Raw genomic sequence first — 9,568 nt, forward strand, 5'->3', positions numbered from 1 at the left:
ATGTGGCCATACTCTACTTCTGTTTTAGCATGGTACTGGGATCCAAACTCAGGTCATTATGTTTATGTGGCAAGTAATCTCACCCACAGAGCCAACTCTCCAACTCCTCAAAGCATTATTATTATTATTATTACTATTACTTTAACAAATGTTGCATTATGTGTAAAAATGTAGAACTGGAACTTAAATGTCTGATAGTGCCTTCCTTATCTCCTCCTATAAAAGACAAAAGAGGGCCACTAAAATGGCTCAGTGGGTAAAAGCATTTGCTGCCAACTTGGTGACTCAAGTGTAATCCCCAGGACTCAAAAGGTGGAAGGAGAAGACCACCTTCTGAAAAACTGTCTTCTGACCTCCAGGTCTGAACCGGGGCATGTGTGCTTGTATACCCACATGTGTGCGGGCGCATAGACAAACTCTATGTATGAATGAATGGATAGATATGATTTTAAAAATTGTAATATCAGAGAAGAAAATATGTTCTCTAGTGATTAGTGATTTGTATTACATGAACACTATTTAAACATTTGTAATGTTCAGGGGAATTTGACACACAAAAGTACAGATTTGCTTTATGACTGAGTCTGATGTTTTTGGCTTGAAAGTAAGAGATAAATAGGATTGTAAGTAGCATTTGGATATTTACACAGATAAGATTCACCAGTATTTATACATTTCATTCATTATAATTACTAGAATTGTTAAAGTACTCATTTAGTTAGATTGTTTAGTTGTTCAGTGAATGCTAAAAGCATTTACAGTATTTCAAAAGGAAATTAAATATATTTACAGATTTAGAATGTCTAAGAGACTTTCATTTATAAATTGGACTGATTGTAACTAGAATAGTGTTAGTAAATTGAAATGAGAAGTTTTTAAAAAAGCTGGTTTTCAAATTTCCTAATTTATATAAATCAAAATCAATGAAACCCATGTAATCATCTTTCTTGTATGCATATGTTGAAGTCACCTTTTTTTTCTGTAAATTGAAATGTTGCCCAGGCTGGCATTGAACTCAATATGTAGCTAAGGATGATGTTGAACTAATCCTCCTTCCTTGACCTTCCAAGTGCTGGAATGGAGTCACCTTTAATAACACTAAGAAGTTTGTTTTACCATTTTTTCTTTTTTTACAATTCAATTTCTAATTAATTTAAAATCAGCATACAAAATAATGAGTTTCATTATGACACTGTCATACATTATACCATGCCTATTTTCACCTTAACATTATCTTTACTTTTTATCCCCACCTCTTCTTCCTGGTTCCCTCCATCTTCCCAAATGCTGCCCTTTTACACATACATGCAAATAGACACCAACTTAATGTTGCCCATTACTGGTAATGTTATATTTGATCATGCCACTCACATGTTTCTTATTATGTTAATAATAATAACAATAGATATGACATAAAAGTTTTACTTGAATATATAATTCGGTGATCATTCATTTCAGAGTGCTGGGCAATTATCGTCCATATCTAGTCCCAGGGTAGTTTATGAACCTCCACATGCCAGCCTTGCATCCATTATGTAGTCCCAATCACTTCATCATTTCCCTAAGCATCACACAACTCATCATTAATCTGTTCTCTGTCTCATAGATTTGCCTACTTTGGAACTTCATATAGATGAGATGATAGAATACATGGCCTCATGTTTCTGTCTTGGTTCCCCCAGTGTATCATTTTAAAGTTTATCCATGCTGTAGCACATGTCAGCGCTTCATTAGTTTTTATACTTACCCGTATCTTACCCATTCATCAGATGACGACGATTTGAATGACTTAAACTTTCATGCTGTTATGGAAAATTCTGCAATGAAGATTGTTTACCAGTGTTTGTGTGAATACATATTTTCAGTTCTCTTGAGTGCTCACATACCTGTCAGGGGAAGTACTGGGTCATGTGGTGATTCTATGTGAATGTTACTGAGAAAACACCTATTTTCTGTAGTAGCTGCATTTTCATCCTAGTTGGGAATGTAGAAGGTTGCTAATTTTTCCATGACCTGTTTTTGGGTTGGTTTTCCCCCCTGCTTTCCTTTTTCTCTTTCTTGTTTCCTTATGTAGTCACCCAGTGGGTAGGTGTGAAGTGGCATTACACTGTGGATTTTGATTTGTATTTCTTGAGTAACTGGTTACATTGAACATCTTTTCTTTGTGATTGTGAATATTGTTCCTTTCATTTCTGATTTTAGTGATTTGTATATTTTGTTTTCTTAGTCGGTCTAGACAAGTTTATTGTGTGTATGTATGGTATAGGTGTTCATGAGTGGAAGCCAGAGGTGGATGGTGGACTCTGGGTGTTTCCTTTAATTGCTCTCCACCTTGTTTTGAGAGTCTTTCACTGAACCCAGAACTCATAGACTGAGCTAGACTAAGTGGCCAATGAGCTCTTGCCATCTGCCTGTCTCTGCTCCTACCCCACAGGGTTATAGACATGTACCACAGCACCGGGCTTTTTATGTGTATGCTGGAGATGCTTGGGGAACAAGCATTTTGTCTACTGAGCTGTCTTCCCAGCTCACAAAATCACAGTTTGAATCCACCAATTTACTTCAGGCTTTTGTGGAACTTCTTCTCCTTTTCCTTCCCCACTTATGTCTATCAGGTCGATCCCAGTCCTCGGAGGAGACCTTGATCTGGAGGAGGTGGGAATGGGGGGTGGGCTGAGGGGGAGAGGAGAGGGGCAGGAAGGGAGAGAACAAGAGAATCTGTGGCTGTTATGTAGAACTGAATAGTATTGTAAAATAAAATAAATAATAAAAAAACAACAACAACAACAAAAGGAAATTTAAAGTCTTTGTCTAGTAAGTCTATTGTCTGGTATTTCCTCAGAAATAGTTTTGATTGATTTCTTATTGTCCTGACAACTGGCCATATTTTCTTGTCTCTTTGCATTCCTTATAATTTTTGTTGAAAATATGCATATAAAATACTCAATGTGATAATTCTAGGACCAGATGCTCATCCTTTTTGTTAACTTTTTGATATTTATTTTAGATGTGGTTATTTAGTGCCTTCTCCAAAAATTTTAAAGTTCATATTTTTTGTATATATAGTTATTGAAGGTGGTCCATTGAGTTAGTAGAAGCTAATATTTTGATAGACTATCGTGAACTGCTTAGGGGCAGAGAAAGAAAATCTTTTGATTTTCCGCTTTGCCTTTGTCTTGGGAGTTATTTCAAAGCTTGGCTACAATGTTCAAATCTCTGCCTCAGTCTTCACTTCATGCATGGGAAGAGATGGGAAGTTCATCTATAAGTGAAAGTTAATATTTTCCACACATAAATTCAGCCTTGGCTTTCTCAGTTTTCCAATATATCTGGCTGCTTGTTTTGTTTTTGTTTATTTTTGAGATTGTGTTTTAATTACATTTCCCCCTTTCCTTTCCTCCATCCAAACACTTCCCTGCTTTCCCTTTTCATCAACTGTTGCCACATGCATACTTGCATTTGTATACATATATATTCTCAAATACAATCTGTTGAGTCCACATAATGTTATTTGTATGTATGTTATTCAGGGTTGACAGTTTGGCACTGGACAACCAATTAGTGTGCTCTTCCCTGGGGAGGGCGACCTCTCCTGCTCCCAACTTTACTCAATTGGCTCTAGTTCTTTGTGTAGGGTTGAGCCGTCTTGGGCTTTTCTCCATCAGTTTGGCATGTTTGTTGGTATCTTCCTTGTTAAGCTCATGCTTGGGCAGCCTTGTTGGTGAAACTTTATGGGTATAGCTTCTGATGTTACTAGCAGACATAATCTCAATCAAATTCTCTGGTGCCTTGACTCTTGCAATCTTTTCACCCCCTCTTCCGCAATGTTCCCTGAGCCTTATGTGCAGGAGTTTTGTGTAGGTGTATCACTGAGACTGGCTTCCACAACTCTGCATACTGATTGGTTGATTTTAAGGGACTTTATGGCCCACAGAGCTCTTCCTTCTCATGCTTCTTGGTCTATCTCTTGTTTGTCTCCACTTTTGTGTCTTGCCACAGTCTTTTGTAGTCAATTCCTTTATGTTTAAATAATTTTGACAAATGCTGCCCAAGAAGATTTACAGTCCTGAAAATGCCTTGAGTCGTGTTCTATAGAAACAAGCTCTTGTATTTGATTGTTGATTCTAAAACATCCCCCAGATATCATGTGTTGAAGGGTACTGCAGTAGTGTTGAGAGGGCAGGTCTTTGGGACATGATTGAATCATGAGAATTCTGACCTCATCAATGGATTAGTTCATTGACAAATTTATATTTCAATGGGCTATTGTTATATGGTGTAAATTTTAAGAGATAAGGCCTAGTTGGAAGAAAGAGATAACGGGGTTATGATCTTGGAGGGTGTGGTTTGACCTCCTGAACCTTTCTTTGCTTTTGGATGGGCATATATTGAAACCTCTGAAACTGTAAGCCAAATATTTCGTTTCTCCTTATAAATAATTTACCTCAGGTGTTTTGTTACAGTAATGGAATACTGATAATACAGTAGCTTTACTCAAGTACATGACTGTGAATCCTGTTTTTGGTCAGGACTAGGATATTTCAGGATTCTTCCCATGGGCACTGTAGTAATTTGAAAGAAAATGGCCCCCAAAGGGAGTGACACTATTAGGAGGTATGGTCTTGTTGGAGTAGGTGTGGTCTTGTTGGAGGAAGTATGTCACTGTGGAGGCAGGCTTTGAGGTCTCATATATATCCAAGCCATGCCCAGTGAGACAGTCTACTTCCTGTTGCCTGCATATCAACATATAGTAGCTACCTCTCCAGCACCATGTCTGCCTATACACTACCATGTCCCACCACTTTGATAGTGGACTAAACCTCTGCACTGTAAGCCACCACAATTAAATGTTTTCTTTGTAAGAGTTGTTGTGGTCATGGTGTGGTGATATATTGTGTGCCCCAATATATTGTGCACCCTAATAAAACTTATCTGGGGTGAGAGAACAGAACAGCCACTAGATTAGACATAAAGGCCAGACAGTGGTGGCACACGCCTTTAATCCTATCACTCAGGAGACAGAGATCCATCTGCATCTCTGAGTTCAAGGATACACTGGAAACAGAGCCAGGCAGTGGTGGCACACACCTTTAATCCCAGGACTTGAGATCTCATGTCTTGCTTGGGAAAGACACATGCCTTTAATACCAGGAAGTGATGGCAGGAAGCAGAAAGGTATATAAGACATGAGGACCAGGAAATAGAGCCTTTTTAAGCTTTTAGGCTTTTTAACAGCAGTTCAGCTGAGATCCATTCGGGTGAGGACTCAGAGGTTTTTAGTCTGAGGAAACGAGATCAGCTGAAGAGTTGGCGAGGTAAGGTTGGCTGTGGCTTGTTCTATTTCTTTCAGCTTTCACCTCAATATCTGACTCCGGGTTTTTTATTAAGACCTTTTAAGATTCATGTTATAGTCATGGTGTCTCTTCACAGCAATAGAAGACCTAACTAAAACAAGGGCCATCTTTTTAGTCAGTGAGATGTGGACTGAAAATTGGCTCAGGTCTGGGCACTGGACTAAGAATCATGATGTTTCAAATTGAAAGACTGGCCTCTAGTGCCTGCTTATTTATTATGTAAGGAAAACTGTGCATGTCAAGCAGTACTCTTGTACTGTTTTGAATCTAGAGATGCTATTCCCCATTAAATATGTTTCTTTCTGTACATATCTTTCTTCAGGCTTCCAAACAATGAGGCTAAGAAATCATGGATGAAGCTGTGGGCCAAGTGAATATCTTCTCCTTTATGTTGATTTTCTTGGGTATTTTGTGATAAAAAGTTGACTATTTCAATGTAGAAATGAGAAGCCATAATTTTGTAAGTAGAAGTTCTATATTGCTCTGCCTGGTACTGAAAACATGTACCAGAAGTTCAAGCTGTTATGACTAGATCTTTGGCTAACATGTAGATTGGAGGAATGAGAGCAGGCAGACAATTATCCCTCTCTTACCACATTTTAGTCATTTGTTTCTTCTCATACCATTCATGGCTGTTGTAAGCCTTTGACAAGATTCCAGAGTTTGATAACAAAGACTTTGACAGATTTTTTTTTCCAATTTTTTTTAGACAAGCAAGGTCTAACTGTGTAGCTCCTGGTTGGTCTAGAGCTAGCTATGTAGAAAAATCTAGCTTTGAACTCACAGAGATCCACCTGTCTCCATCTCCTGAGTGCTAGGTTTAAAGACTTATGCTACCATACTGTAGCAGGAATCTTAAAAGTTCTTATTGATAAAATCAAACCTGAGGCCAGTTATTGGGGTGAATACTGGAAGGTCAGAGAGACAGAACAAGCCACAGCTATCTCACCTCGCTGGATCCTCAGCTGGTCTTGCCTCCTCAGACTGGGAACTTCTGTGTCCTCATCCAGAATGAATCTCAGCTGAACTGTGCTGCTCGAAAGCCTGAAGATTAACCAGCCACATGCTTAACCAGCCAAATGCTGAACCAGCCAAACGCTTCTAGTTTCTGGTCCTCACACCTTACATATCTTTCTGCTTTCTACCACCACTCTCTGGGATTAAAGGCTGGCTTTCTGGGATTAAAGGCATGAGTCACCATGCTTGGCTGTTTCTAATGTGGCCTTGATCTCACAGAGATCCAGAGGGATTTCTGTCTCTGGAATGCTAGGATTAAAGGCGTGTGCTATCACTGCCTAACTAGTGGCTTTTCTGTTCTCTGACCCCAGATAAGTTTATTAAGGTACACGATATTTTGGGGAACACAATACCACCACACCATACCTCGTTTTTTTTTTTTGCAAGTCTATAACTCACATTTTGTGGAGGGATGGATGCCTGGAATTTCCTCTGATATTTTTAGTGATATCATTGCCTTTCGAAGGAAGTTTACTGGAGAGACGATGTGGACTTCTCCTTTGCTACCTTGTAAAGCAGGTTTTCCAGGCAAGTTTCCTCTCTTCTGATGGCTCACTGGGATTTCTAATGAGGAAAGCTTTATTCCAGGGTCAGCAGGGAACATTAGTTGTGAAGTTTTCTTTTGTGGTAAACTGGGAATTGACTATCTGGCACTAAGCCCTGGAAATACTGAAAATGAGTATTCCTTTGAGAAGCTAATACATAAAAGTAGAAGTCTTTACTCTTTCCATAGCATGCATTTTTTTAAAATATAAAAGTCCACTAGTTATTATTTTAATTTTTGCTTGTTGGAGAAGGCCAACAAATGCTATTCTGGGCAAAGGGATTTGTGAGGAATATGCTGGTGGATTAATACAGTTGTTTTGTTTACAAAGCTTCAATTAGATTCCTTGGTTAAATCCCCATTTTTCTTTCTTCTTCCCTTCTTTGCTCACTGACTCATAGCCCAGAGTATCTCTAGGGTTCTTCCAGGAAGGCTGGCGGCCCTCATGTCTTTCCCAGTTTCCTCTTAATATATTCTAGTCTGTGGTTTATCCATCTGTTTCAACTGCCAACTTGTTCTTATCCACTCTCCTCCAAGGAATGTATTGGGATCCCTTTTGTTGGCAATTGCCAGCTCATTTTTTTTGCCTCTTAGAGGTTTATGCCTTTGTACTTGTATTTGCCATTATGCATTTATTTGAATGGGATCCAGGAGAGATTGGGAGAGATGCATCTATATTTGCAGTGTCTTGATCTAAGACTAAGAAGTGCTAGGAATCATTCCAAGGATGCATCATTTACAAAAAAGGCATAGCTTTTAAAACATACTCTGTACCTCTTCATCTATCACTCACTTTGAAGGTATATGTGAGAAAATGGTAATTGCTTGAGAGGAAAATGGTAGAGTAGTTGACTTTGAGGAAAAGTATGGGATTGATATAGTTTTCTCCCTGGAAGAACAAAGGTAATTAACCTCACATAAGTGGAAGGTTGCTACATGGTTACCACTACAAAGAGCTTGACATGAGTTTCCTGCAGGTTCACAGCTTCAAGAAGTAGCAACTGATTAACATATAAGTGGAAGGTCTAAAGGTGAGAGAGGATATGATTAAAATATTTAATTATGTATAAATATGGGGGGCATGTGCACTTGTTTGTAGGTGTCAGCAGAGGCCAGGAGCCATAGATCCCCCTGGAGTTGGAGTTACAGGTGGTTGTAAGCCACTTGCTATGGGAGCTAGGAATCGAACTCAGGTCTCCTGCAAGAGCAGTATGTGCACGTAACCACTCAGCAATATCTCCAGTTCTGAGAGAGGCTATGGCTACAATAGCCTGTGACAAATGAGGAAGGAGACAGAGAACTGTATTTGCAGGGGGATGCATAACTGCTGATGTATAGGTAAATAATTTGCTTTCCAGAAACCAGATAAGTACACACAATAGGAAGTTAAAGTTAGGTGATCTTAAAGTAGAATTCTAGGACAATTGCTCAGAGGTGTGAAGTGAACCTAGCACAGGAATTAATTGAAACAAACCCAGCAAAAAGTAGCTGAAACAGACTGGCTATGGGAAGTGTTGCTATGGACAAGGATACTACAAATGAGAGATGACAGGGGACCTCTAAGCAACTCTCTAGAACAAAAATGTCAGCTTTGGAAATCTTCTACACTATTTAATCAATGCCAGATTATACTTGAACTAGTGTCATCATTCCTTAATTTAGAGTCCTCCTCCATGTTCAAACTTTAGAAGAATGGCTGGAGACAGTTTTTTCTTTCTCTCTCTCTCCTCCCCCTGCCTCTCTCATTTGACTCAACATTTCCTTGTTGAGTCACATATGAACCAGGCGATGAGTGAAGTTTGAAAAACGGGCATCATGCTGAAGCATTTAGACTGGATTGGAAATTTAATGCCAAAAAAATGAAGACCGGTTTTGTAATATCTGAGAATGACTGAACAAGGTATGAGAGCTGTCTGAAATTTCATGAAGAGGTGAGGAAAAATGATTCCATTGAGCTTATGGTGCGGAATGGTGGTGTGAAAGAATTATATTGGATTTTCCTTGTACCCTGCTATGTCTAGTTCATCTAATAAACTAGTTTATATAAAGCCATACTATTTGTATAGTCAAGGTTCAATGAATTGTACCATAGAGGAGAAAGCAATAAACTTCTCCAGGAAAGCCAGAGGGGAGCAAGGCTTTTTGCTCAGGAAAGATGTTGTAGGAGGCCTGCACAGTGAAGGGAATAGCATACATGAAGATCTGAGATATCCATGGGGAATAGCATATGGCTTAGCATGTCTCAATCATTATTAACCAGTTTTTGGTGAGAAGGGAGAAGATGTATTTAGGATCATACTTAGTTTCTTACTCTTTTCAATTTGTCCAGTTGTGAGCCTCTATGTTAATTACCATTTATTGGATGAGGAAACTTTTTGATCAGGGTTGACTGAGGCACTTATCTATGTATCATTGCTATGTTACTTTAGCAGCATAATAGTAGTAGGTTTTTCACTCGGGCCCATGGCCAGTCTACTTTCAGGTTCTTAACCACTTTAGCAGTGCCAGGTATGGATTCCACTTCATGGAGTGGGCATGAAATCCAATTTTAAAAAGTCATTGGTTACTCCCATAACATTTGTGCTACTACTGCACCAGTGTATCTTGCAGGCAAGTCACTGTTGTAGGTCACAGGGTTCATAGTTGGGTGAGA

Source organism: Peromyscus leucopus, chromosome X (assembly GCF_004664715.2).
Source record: "Peromyscus leucopus breed LL Stock chromosome X, UCI_PerLeu_2.1, whole genome shotgun sequence".
In the NCBI taxonomy this organism is placed as follows: Eukaryota; Metazoa; Chordata; class Mammalia; order Rodentia; family Cricetidae; genus Peromyscus; species Peromyscus leucopus.